The sequence below is a fragment of the Gopherus evgoodei genome, chromosome 2, assembly GCF_007399415.2.
Source record: "Gopherus evgoodei ecotype Sinaloan lineage chromosome 2, rGopEvg1_v1.p, whole genome shotgun sequence".
NCBI classification, from domain to species: Eukaryota; Metazoa; Chordata; order Testudines; family Testudinidae; genus Gopherus; species Gopherus evgoodei.
The window spans coordinates 67,902,150-67,915,063 of record NC_044323.1 but is presented as its reverse complement, the minus strand read 5'-3'; positions in this window follow the sequence as shown (position 1 = coordinate 67,915,063).

Below are 12,914 nucleotides of genomic sequence, written 5' to 3'. Positions count from 1 at the left end.
CGGGAGCAGAGTTGACTTCTGTCTGTTAATCAACAGACCCAGTTCCTAAAAGGTGGCCCATACAGTACCAATGTTGTGGTGGACCTCAGCCTGCGAATGGCCTTTGATCAGTCAATCATTGAGGTACAAGTAGACCTGCATGCCTCAACATCTGTTTGTAGTTGACCCCCTAAGGACTGTCCTGTGTACGAGGAAGACTGAGAAGTGGAAATAAGAGTCCTTTAAATCGATGGCGATGTACCAGTCTCCTGGATCCAGAGAGGGAATGATGGAGGCCAGGAAGACCAGGCAGAACTTCAGTTTCATAAGATATTTGTTGAAGTGATGCAAGTCCAGGATAGGCTGTAGACCTGCTTTGGCCTTCAGGATTAGTAAATATTGTGAGTCCAAACCATTGGGTAAAGAAGCCTTGCAAGAGCAAGAAGGATCATTCTAGGTGACTGTCACGGGCTATAAAAAGGAACTGAGAGGGTGCGAGGCCAGTAGCATCCCTCATTCCGAAGCATATACGCATGGCTCAACAGGGCACTAGAGATGGCCTTACAGATACCACTGAGGGAAAAATCTCCAGCAACTGTGCACACAGTGCACACATACCTAGCCTGGAACGGACTTGAGCAAGCACTCAAACTGTAGAGCTCAGCTAATAATGGATTTTTTGGTTCAGAGAATTGCATTTCAGGTAGCCACCATTACAGACATGCCACCAGAAAGCATCCCGGAGTTATTACCTTTGTCTCTCAGTTGCTGGCCCAACCCCATGGAATAACTGGTTTTCTTCACAGGGGAACAAGGATGGCTAACAGATTCACAGCTTGTCAGCCTGGGCACATGGCAAATGGTGAGATTGTATTTAAAAGGAGATGCTTCTCTGAACAAGGCAGGGATGTCCTTTATCACAGAACTGAAGAGACTGTAAGAATGAGAGAACAGAAGGGACTCTGCCCTGCCTCAAACACTAATGGACCTCAGACTCAGAGAAGGGGTGAGATCAGACCGGGGTGAATATGTCTCGAGAATTCTGTTATTTTACCAAGATCTGAAACTCCTGAGTGCTTTAAAAGTTTCTATGGTTAAGAAGTTCCCTTGATAAGCCTGTGCGCCTTTCTTTCCTGCCACATTGTCCCCCAAAGGGTTACATTGGAAGCCCAGAGTGCTCAGTCCGCTAGGTGGCACTCTGAGGGAGTGGGTGTAAGCAAATAGGCAGTTCAGGAGGTTTGAAGCATTGTTTGGGGGGCTAGACTCCCACATCCAAAGGAAGGGCTCAGAAAAAAGAGCTGAGCCTCAGTGTACATTAAAATCCATGAACTAGAAACAGTGACTAGATTCTACCCAGACCCAGTTGGCTGAGAAGCACAAGGGCCACAAAGGTTTGCTCTAAGCCGGGAAGCACAAGTGTCGAAACAGTACAGGAAAAGGTTATGTGTGATATTTCTTGCCTGACTGGAAATCAGAAATACTGGAAATCTCATAAGACTCTCAACCCAATCTGCAGGCCAAAGAGGTTCTGATAGTTTATAATACAGTTTATAGAAGCAATGAGTCTTTTTGGTACTTAACCTCACTTCCAAACAAGCAGTGATAAACAATTTTTCTCCCAATCAGTCATGAGCAAAAAAGAAACATTTAAAATCCCAGCGCATAGTAGCTTTGTTCATTTCAAACGGACAAAAAATAAGTGGAAGTACTGTGCATACTTCATGCTTTTTAGGCCACTTTGATTCATGAGAGGCAAACTTCAGTATATGTTTAAAGTCTTTAAAGATTTATATTATTAACCAAACAAGAATTTTTACAATCAGTGAACATTTGTTTCATTTCCCCCTCGCCTGCTTCCTCGCCATCCAACCCCCCAACCAGCACACACAATTTTAGTAGAATATTTTGTTGGCTATAATTAAACTATGTGTGTTAATTAGGATTAGATTTTAAATGCACTGCTTGGAAGCAGAAAAAATACAGGATCTGAATGAGCCCAAATTGAGATGACACTTGTATTTTCACAGATGTTTCCATAATCCTAATTTCAAATTGATTGTACTTCCTGAACAGTGAGAAGCCATTTTCAGTTATTTATTCAGATGTGCACTACTTTTCCCTCTTCCAGCGGGTAGAAAATATCTAATCCTATAGTTAACTCCTTAAAATAAACCGATACCAAGGAAGATTTGAACTAGACACAACTAAGCAGGTCCATAATGCTCTAAGAATCTCAAAATTTGGGCATGTATATAGTCTTCCATCTCAGAGGTGCTGCAAGACTTTTGCTGATGTTCCTGGAAGAACCATAAAACAAGAGAAGTACTTATAGCCACCAACCAGTCTTCCCACCCATGTATTAATGTGGTGTGCTCACTGTGGGGCCGGACAAATCTGCTGCATCTATCACACAAAGCCTATGGAACTTGTCTCTGCACCAGGGCAATCTACTGTTCATCCTGAAATCAAGCAGAGCCTGCAGGCTGCTCTGACTTATGCCAGCTGGCAATGGCCCCAAGGGTACCAAAACGGCAGCCAGGAATCTGGGCAGGGTAAATGCATGTCCCTTTCCTCTTTCCATATCTTGTAAGCCAGTAGCAGGTAGAGGCATCATTAGCGTCCCAACAGAGAATAAACCCCCATGGGAGATTACACCAACTTTTAGCCAGAATGTGCTGGTGGCATGGCACAAGGAGATCATACCATATGTCAGGGTCTAGCCCAAATATTTTAATTTATAACAAATGACAGCGCTGCTGAAATGGTGAAGAAGTTGGAGCAAATTCACTATCTGCCCACAGGAAGGGATTTGTGAGAACAATGTATTCATTTCCTTTTTACAATATTGTAAATGAATGAATAACTATTAGCAGAGGGTAGAGCTGGGCATAGTGCAGACAGTTTTGATTCACATTTCCCCACACAGCTCCGTCAACATACCTCATACAACACTAGCTGGTTGAACAACTAGTCAAACTTTTCACAACAGATGTTTACCCTTTTTTTCCATCAAAATTTCGAGTATCCAATTTTTTGGATCAGCTCTATGCCACACCCCTGCTATTCCAGCTCTTGACCAACCCTGAGCAGATATTCAGATGGGCTGAAATTTTACCAGATTGGAAGCTGACTAGAATGACAACATTCTCAGGGTCTGACTCTGAGTTACATGGGTAAAGCGAGCACACAACTTCTGTGGTAATTCTGTTGTAAACACCTAAATTACATCATCCTGATGCTCCAGTAGGCCTTATAGCCAAAGAATATAAATGTAGAGAGGAGCAACTCTGGATAGTGGGAGGAGCTAAAGGAGTGGGTTTGCTGTCCCACCCCCCACAAGTGGCATATTACACAAAGATCTAAATGCCCATCAATAATCAAAAAAGCAGTACAAGGAGAGGAGGAGCAGAGAAAGGCGCACACAGGCAATCCCCAGCCCGCTCTTTAAGATAGCTGATGCATTGCTGCAGCAAAGCAAAGGGGACGTAACATGGGCAGGGATCTGGCCCTCCACTGAAAGTGTATATGGTTTCACACAGGGATCAGCACTCACTAGTTTATACAGTAAACTGCAGCAAAAGAAAAATTGCCATATTTTCTATTCTATAGCTTTCTTCCTATTATTAAGAACACCAGCATTTCTTAGGAGCAATCATTCAACCTGGAATAATCAAGACTAGAAACTATTCAGTAAATGCCTCCACCTTTCATCCACTAGCATCTGCAAAAGTGACACCTTTGACTCTCATAGAATTAATTAAAGTTTAAGTCCATAAAGGCTGCCCTCATGGCATATTTAGTATTACTTATTTCACTAAACGTCAGATTAACTGGTAATTAGTTCAATAGAATTACTTAATATTATTACTTCATATAAAATGCTCCATAACTTCTCTGCACATCCAAGTAAGTGATTTAAACAAAAATCATTACATATCAATACTTTGGGGCATTAGCATGAAATCAAGATACCATATAGTGTATTCAGCTAAAATAGGATTTCTTTAATTAATTCCCCTTGCACTATTTTTCTCCACACATCTACTTCCATATTTCTGAGAATTTCAGGCTAAGTGCGTGTGCAGTTTGAACTCTTTATCTACAATAGGTATCTTTAAATGCAGTATTAGTTACTCAAAAAGTGACATAGTTGCCAACAAAACATCCTGCCTTTCAATGTTGTTTTTAATTGTAAACAGACAGGGTTCATTTTGCCCTCATACACACAAAGACAACCTCCACTGAGGTCATAATTTGGCCTACAATTAAGGAAGTAGCGCCAGCAAAATGTTTCCACTGTAAATTCAAAACAAGTTTATCAACTAAACAACATGGATTTCCTGAAAATGACAACAGGTATAGGTGTAATTTCTAGACAACTTGGAGGTTTCATGTAGGCTCCCTCTTTTTTTCTTTTTCTTTTAAGAAATAATGCATTTTATCAGAAACTGCATGTTTACACCATGTACGTGTGAATACATAGTCACTACAGGACTGAGGTGGTAACCCAGCCTGCGGTTTTTCTCATTTGTTTTTCTGGCAAGGCAAAACCAATTTGTTTTGCTTCTGTTACTGTAATTATGGAATTATTGGAAGGTTATATTGAATCTATCATGTGTAGCCTTAGCACAACATGAGGCTATCTGCAAATTTTCATATATATACACACACAAACACACATATGTAGTAAAGATATTTTATTGGCCTTCTTTCTATTAAATCCTTTATGAAGTAAATACAACCCTTGCTAAAGGTGTACAAACATCCAACATTTAAACATCACAAAGCACTTTGAGATCCTTCAATGAAAGGTATTATATACAGGTACAGCATTATTATTATCTCTAACCTTATTTATTCAGTTTTCTCTGGCATTCAAAAAATGGTTTCCATCTGGTCCCTTGAATGACAAACTCATATTTCACATGGCCAAATATTACAGTAAATACAAATTTACAACTGAAAGGAACCAGTTTGGTCAGTCTGCCATGTCAGTATGCCTGCCAAGCAAACAATTTCAGAGAGGTGTTTTTACTTCTTATTAGTCCTAGCTGGAGAGTGGAAATTTCCACCAAAAAAAACCAGCCATTTTTTTGCGTGGAAGTTTTCCACCCAAAAAATGAAAACTGAAAACTTTGTTGGTTTCTGAAAATTTCAAACAAAATGAAAATTTTCCACAAAAATATCTGATTTGAAGAAAAGATCTTTTATTCATTGAAAGTAAGTTTTGAGAGAAAGAATTGTGACTAGCTCCACTCCTTTTAAATAAGGACAAATTCACAGCTCAGACACCAGCATGAATGGCCAGGTTAGGTGCTTAGCAAATGTGCTGGCGGGGCAGGTCTCACTTGGACTTTACATGACCTAACAAATGATGAGAAGATGGGAGAAACCAAACCTGACCCCATAACACTGGTACACAGGGAGCCCTGAAATACTAGACTCTGCGCCCGCTGGTGTTGTCTACTATCCACCCTACTCCCCACAAAATCATACCAACTCCATCTTGTTCAGCAGAACCAGACATGTTCTACTCCCAGAGGACCATCTACACACACAAAACCAGGTAGGATTTACTCACAACGGAATTGCAACAGAAACAATGTACCAAACTTGTATTAAATGTATGCTCTGGCATAATCCAAGAAAATGAGAGAGAAGGCTGAAACTTTACCCTTACTCCTTCCTACCCTCCAGTCTTGTTAGCACAAGTATTATAGTACACGTATACAGTGTGATACTGCTCCTTGTTTGGAGACATCTGCAATATTTAATCACAACAGAGTGGGAAAATGAATGAATTTTCAGCATTCACTTTTAATTGCCAGGCTTTGGTCAGCTGAAGTCAGATTCTGAAAGTTAATCATGATTTCCCAAGAAAATGTAACATTAATTGTAAATGTAAGTTATTAAAGTGAAATGTACAAGTGGTTCATATTTTCTAACAAATAAATATTTTGTATATGATGCATTACTAATGGTATTAAATATTATCTATATATGGAGAAACTATAAATTATAATAAAGTGCAAAAGGGTTATTAGCTTTTCTTAAAGATAAATAAAATGGAAATTGTGATCAATATGATGAATACATTAAGTTAAAATTCTTCTTGCCATATCCGTTCATGTGTTTTATGTACATATCTCATAAAAGTGTTAAAGATACTTAAAAACAAAATATATTGAATAAAAATAAAATCTTCTATGGAAAGTCATTTTAAATATTTAATGATATAATTAAGTCTTATTAATGTAATGTTCTTTATTTTTCAGATTAAAAATTCACAAGGTTTGTCATCCTCTTTCATCTTAATCAGATGCCGTGTTTGTCATAATTATTTTTTATGTATTTTCATTACCATTTGATGAACATTAAGTTTCTGAAGTAGAACAATGGGCCCGATCCTACTCCCTAAAAACTCAATAGGAGCAATACACGGCCAATATTTTATCCCTTAGCTGTAGTAATTATGTGGAAATATTTGACCTGATCCTGCTGTCAGAGGTCAATAGCAGAACTCTTACTGGTTTTAGCAGATGTAGCATTTGAGTCATTATCAAATTAGTAGCTGGTAACATCCTAGAACAGGCATCGTAAATTGAGGTCTGCAGCAATCCCCGAGCTGAATTCTACCCCTACCCTGTATAGACACTGGGGAGCCAGATCCTCAGCTGGTGTAAATCAATGCATCTCTATAGCAACACCAATTTACAGTAGCTGAAGGTCCAGCCCACACCACAGTGGTTCTGAGAACAAGCCCTGTCTCATCTCCATCCTTGTCATATGGCTGCTCTCCCTGTCTGTCATTTTGAACTTCACTCACCATCCAGCTCACATTTCCTGCTGCAGCCATTACATGCAGGACAGGCCATTTTTGTTCAGGTGAAAAATCCAATTGTGAGCCCTACTGAGGGCTCTGAGCCTGATTCTTCACTAGCTTCCACCTTTTGTAGACATTTATACCTGTGGGAATGTGTGCAATCAGACTTCTCCTGTTGTTTGAACCAACAGCAGCATTTCACACTCACTTGGCACACGTGTAAATTAGAAGACATGATTAAGGCAATGGAGAATCAGGCTCTCTTCCCCTCTTATCTCATTTCCTGACCTTTTAGTGGAGCTGAGTAAATAATTGATTTTTCAGCTCAGTGGCTGAACTGAAAAATCCTAATAACAATAATAAAAATGCTAATTTCGGGTTCACCCAAAAGGGATTTTTAAAATTATTTTTCTTGCCAAAAATAAAAATGCAAAAATAAAAATTCATTTTGGATCAAACAAAACATTTTGTTCAAACTAAAAAATGTTGATTGTTTTAGTTTACATGGGAGCTATACTTTTTTTAAAAAAATCTTGCTAAATTTTGAAATAAAATGTTTTTAAATGAAAATTCAAAGTATTTCATTTTGAAAATGTCAAAACAAAATATTTTTACTTTTGTGAATTATTTTTTCAGCTGAAACTCTTCATTGACTTTGACCCAAATTCTGCATTAGGTTGACCCAAAACTGCATTTTTCAGTTCACCCAGCTACCTTTGGGTCAGATTCCAATCCCTTTGCACATGTGATATGGCACAACTTAAGTCAATGAGACCACTTGTGCAGTAAGGTGCCACTCAACATGAGTCAGAAGATCAGAATCTGTCCCTTAGTGTTCTTTTAACATAGTTGTGGAACATTTACATATACACAAACACTCATGCAATCTTATTGCTTGTTGTAGAAATCCCAGTATTACTATCAACATGCAAATGCTAACAGACATCTCTACGGAGAGCATACAAATATTTTAGTCAAATAAAGAAAAAGCTAAAACAATATCAGAGGCTGTGAACACATTCTACATTCAGCCAACACTGTTTACACAAAACAGTGGCATCATATCATCTTTTAAAGACTTGATTTTGTCTCCTTTTTAATTATGAAGGATAAAATAAAACTGAGTGACTAAAAGGAATAAATAGATAATGAAGTATCAAGCATTTTTATATTGAAGCTCCTTATTAAAATGACTGTCTCCTTTGACTATTCAATCAGATTTCTGTAAGGCAGATTTTCACTTGTTCTGCTCATATAAATGCACAGGTATTAGCTATATTAATATATGACAATATGTGGGTCACACCCAGAGCATGAAGGGTCACTTTAACCTCTTTACTGCCCAGTGAGTACCAGGGGGGTGCATCCCTTTTTCATGCTTGATCTATAAAGGTTTTTGGGTTTTTTTTTGCTGGAGCTCAGAATAGGTCAGTTGTACCTATGCTATCTTTCCTCTGGATCTCTCCCTCTGAACCTTGTCTCCACAAATCTGATCACTGTAGCTGGAGGCAGCTGAGGGATTGCTCAGCACTATTTTGACAAGCCAAAAGTAAAACACTACCAGCCACATTACTCTCAATCCATACAACTCCCATTGAAGTAAACAGATCATGGGTAATTGCAATAAGTGCTAGACAAGATGTTTTTAAAAAAATAAAAACTTGAGAAAATGCCTGTTTTAGCCCCAGTCCCTCTCCTTCCCCCAACATAAATAATAATATTTTTATCTTAATAACTGCTTTATATTTAAGGTGAAAATGCCAAAACTGTCACATTACATTGCAATTATAACATCGGTTTGTGCACAATACAGACGTTTGTGAGCACAGACAATATAGTACACACCTACATTTCCCTTTACATTCATTTGCAGGAATTTATTCATCATGTACTATTTAGATCAAGGAGTTAAGGGTCGAGGGACACTTGTGTTCTCTTCCAAACTCATGCCACTGACTCACTGTGTCAATAGGAGCTGAAGGCACTCAGCACCTCACAGAGTCAGGTCCTTCACCTCTGTAAGGCCAAGTTTCTCCATTTGTTTAATGGAAATAAAAATCCCTATTATGCTAAGATGTTTTGAGGCCCTGGATAACAGGTGCTATAAAAATTCAAGGAATTAATAACTATATCAATAATATTTACCCACTTTGTAAATGCAATGGGTGCATGCACAAATTAGCTCTACTGAAATCAGTAGAGTCAATAGAAGATGGCCCTATGTTTCTTTTGTAACTGATGCATTTTTAACCCTGTTCCATTTTGCTTCCCCTCTTCTTTACACGTCCAGTTTCTTTCACATCAAAAAAAACAAACTCTTGTAGTATAGTTTAGGTTAATAACGTGCTGTGCACTACACTTTACAACACATTAATGATGCAGGATAATTCTATATGGAGTAGATATGAACACCCCCAGGATGGGCTCTGCTGAAAGACACAGACACAGGAACCTACAGTGCTGACTTGTCTTACAGTCACTTCAGCATCAATTGGAGGCACTATTTTTTTTAAACTACAATAGCACACATCTATAGATTCCTACGTGGCCAGACTTGTAGATTTTCATCTTTAGTTCCTGACTTTTAGTCAGACCTTTAACACTAACCAGCTTTTCCCAGGACATACTGTTTCAAGCTGTCTGTAGTTTGGGGAGGACAAGGTAGTGCTGATTTCCACTCAGTACACCTTACAAGGTTAGCTTCACAATCTTCACTGCTATAAACAATGTTTTCAAATGGAAGTTTGGGTTCTGGAGCACAGTTTTGCTATAACACTGGATTCCAAAGCCTTTCATCAGTGAATGCCTGGGGCCCTGTCCTTTCTTTCACAGATACATGCTTAAATCTAGCTAGGTACCTGTGTTGGAGAATCATAGTTCTAGCTCTGAACTCTATGCCTGACAGTTATTTAGGGCCAGATTGTGGCTGCCCTTTGTGCAACCATACAGAAAGTTGTGGGAGGGGAAACTCTCCCTGTTGCATAGCTGTCATGAGGAGCAGCCACAATTTCAGCCCCTTGCTTTCAAAAAGGGGCAGGAAGAGGAGAATAGGCACAGGGAGTACACAGAGTCATGGCTCCAAATTCCCTTTACAATGTGCTGGCTGGCAAAGCCGGCCAGCCATGAGAGTAGAGTTGCCATCTTTGGTTGGACAAATTCCTGGAGATTTGTCACATAACATAATCTTTCATTCCTGGAGACTCCAGGACAATCCTGGAGAGTTGTCAAGCCTACATGAGAGGGGAGCATGCTGCACCCCTCTCGCATGGGTTCAGCGGCATGCCCTCTCCTTAGCACAAGTGGGGAGCTCTGGGAAAAGGCATCCCCAACATGGGGCTGTGCTGATCAGGCATAATCCAGCCTTCAGCGAATAGATAGCTAGACAGACAAGGGTTACTTAGACTGACTATGTGTTCCTGGCCTTCTGGAGAAGTCTTTGGAGTGTATTATTGTCCCCTTGACAAAATACCCATTGACACTAAAGGGAGCTATTCTTGCACACCAAAAGAATATACCTTGTTATATGGTTATATTTCAGAGAGATGCACCTGTCAATTAAGAGCACAGAGGCAAAAATAAATACGTTTTAGCTAAGTAATTCTGCTACCATTTCACCTGTAATTTTATTATCCCTTAACCAGAGATTAACAAGACTTTAAACCAATGAAAAGCTCAGGATGTGTCAAGCAAATTAGTATGCAGGGGATTCCAAACAGAAAAATGCCTTGACTGAGGTATGAAACATCTTAGCCACAAAATGACATTATTGCTACAACCAGTTATCTGTAAGTGCCTGTAGCAGGAAGGAGTTAATACTTGGGTACTAATCAGACAGACAAGCATTTTATTGTGATGTGAAGTACTTTTTGATAAACAGTAACATGTCTTGTTTTACTAGTTTCCAAAAGGAGCTGTAGGGACCATAATGCACAAGGTATGGAAATGAAGCATGGGTAATAGTTTTTTTTTATCATTAACAAGACGGACAAAAAGAAAGCCAGGCAACCCACATAAATCTATTGTCAAGCTTCACGGGAAACCTCACAGGTGAAGACTGAGTCATAATAAGAATTATTTGTTACATCTACTTTATGCCATCAATCAAGCTTTCAGATGGAGAAGACTTTTATCCTCTGTCTCTATCAGATAAACCTGATACCCCTTTTGAAGATTTTAAATCATATGTAAATTTATGTGATGCATGCGTAGCTTCAGATACATTCATGGCAAGGTTTATTGTGCTTCAGGGGTTCTCCATCTTTTTCCACTTAGGACACCAAAGTGACCAAAAAAAGAATTGGGGTCACAGCAAGAACTACATCTGGTTTTGGGAGTGTAGGTGCTGGGCAATGGAGGTGAGGGAATTAAATGGGAGCTGGAGGGATGCTGGCATAGGGGAGGAGTGAAGTGCTGAAAATGGTGAGTAGTGAATGGCAGGGTTTCCTGGTGTTGGGTCTGAGTGGGTGCTGCCGAATGGAGGATGAGGTGTAGCAGATGATTTTATTGCAAAGGTACTCAGCTCTCCTCCCCACAGCCCCCAGTCTACATAACTCTCCATTCCAAGAAAGGCACTGCACCAAGCTGGTGAGGGCCCGCTGAGAGCTGTGGGTAGTGGAGCCATGGGGACCAGATTGTCCTCATATAATTAAACGTAACATCCTTGTTGGGAGGATAATGCCAAAAAAAAACCCCACTCTGGTAACATTTAACTTTAAAAAAAGGAACTACATAAGAATGAGGATGCCTGTTAGACAGAAATTAAAAGGAGCCATCACAAAGGTTAAATGTCTAAAAGCATCATGGGGATTATTAAAAAACACCATAACAGAGGTGCAAACTAAATGTCTAACCCTTTTGAGAAAAGACAATAAGAGGACCAACAGAATGGCATCATGGCTAGACAGCACAGTAATGGAGGCCATTAGAGGCAAAAAGGCATCTTTCAAAATTGGAAATCAAATCCTAGTGAGGAGAATAAAGTGCACAAACAGTGGCAGGTAAAGTATAAAAATATAATAATGCAGGCCAGGAAAAAATTTGAGAAGCAACCTGTTAAAGACATAAAAACTAGCTAAGTTTTTTTTTAAGTACATCAGAAGCAGAGAGCCTGCCAAACAGGCAGTAGGGCCATTAGATGACCAAGATGCTAAAGGAGCACTCAAGGAAGACAAAACCATTGCAGAGAAGATACATTAATTCTTTGCATTGGAGGATGTGGAGGAGTTACCCACATGAAAGCTATCCCTTTTGGGTGACAAATCTGAAGTGTTATCTCATAGAAGAGGTTTTAGAACAAATTGGTAAGTTAAACAGTAATGTCATCAGATGGAATTCAGCCAAAATTTCTGAAGGAACTCAAATATGAAATTGCACACTACTGATTGTAGTATGTAGCCTATTGCTGAAACAAGCCTCAGTTTCAAGTGACAGGAAGGAAGCTAATGTAACACTGATTGTTTAAAAGGGCTCCCGAAGTGATCCTGTCTCTTCAGAAGTGATGGGATAAGAGGGAAGGTCCTCTCATGGATCATTACTGGTTAAAAAATATGAAACAAAAGGTAGGAATAAATTATCAGATTACAGAATGAAAAGAGGAAAATAGTGGTGTTCCCCAGGAATTTGTTCTGGGACAAATACTGTTAAACATATTCATAAATTATCTGAAAAGGGAGTAAACAGTGAGGTTGCAACATTTGGAGACAATACAAAATTGTCTAGGATAGTTAAGCCCAAAGCAGACTGTGAAGAATTACAAAGTAATTTCACAAAACTTGGTGACTGGGCAACAAAATGGAAGATGAAATTAATGTTGATACATGCAAAGTAATGCACATTGGAAAATATAATCCCAACTATACTTACAAAATGATGGGATTTAAATTAACTGTTACTACTCAAGAGAAAGATCTCGGACTCACTGTGGACAGTTCTCTGAAAACATCCACTCACTGTGCAGTGACAGTCAATAAAACCTAACAGAATGTTAGGAACCATTAGGAAAGGGATAGATAATAAGACAATAAATATCATAATGCCATTATAAAAATCCATGGTATGCCCACAACTTGAATACTCTGTGATGTTCTCAAAAAAGATATATTAGAATTGGTAA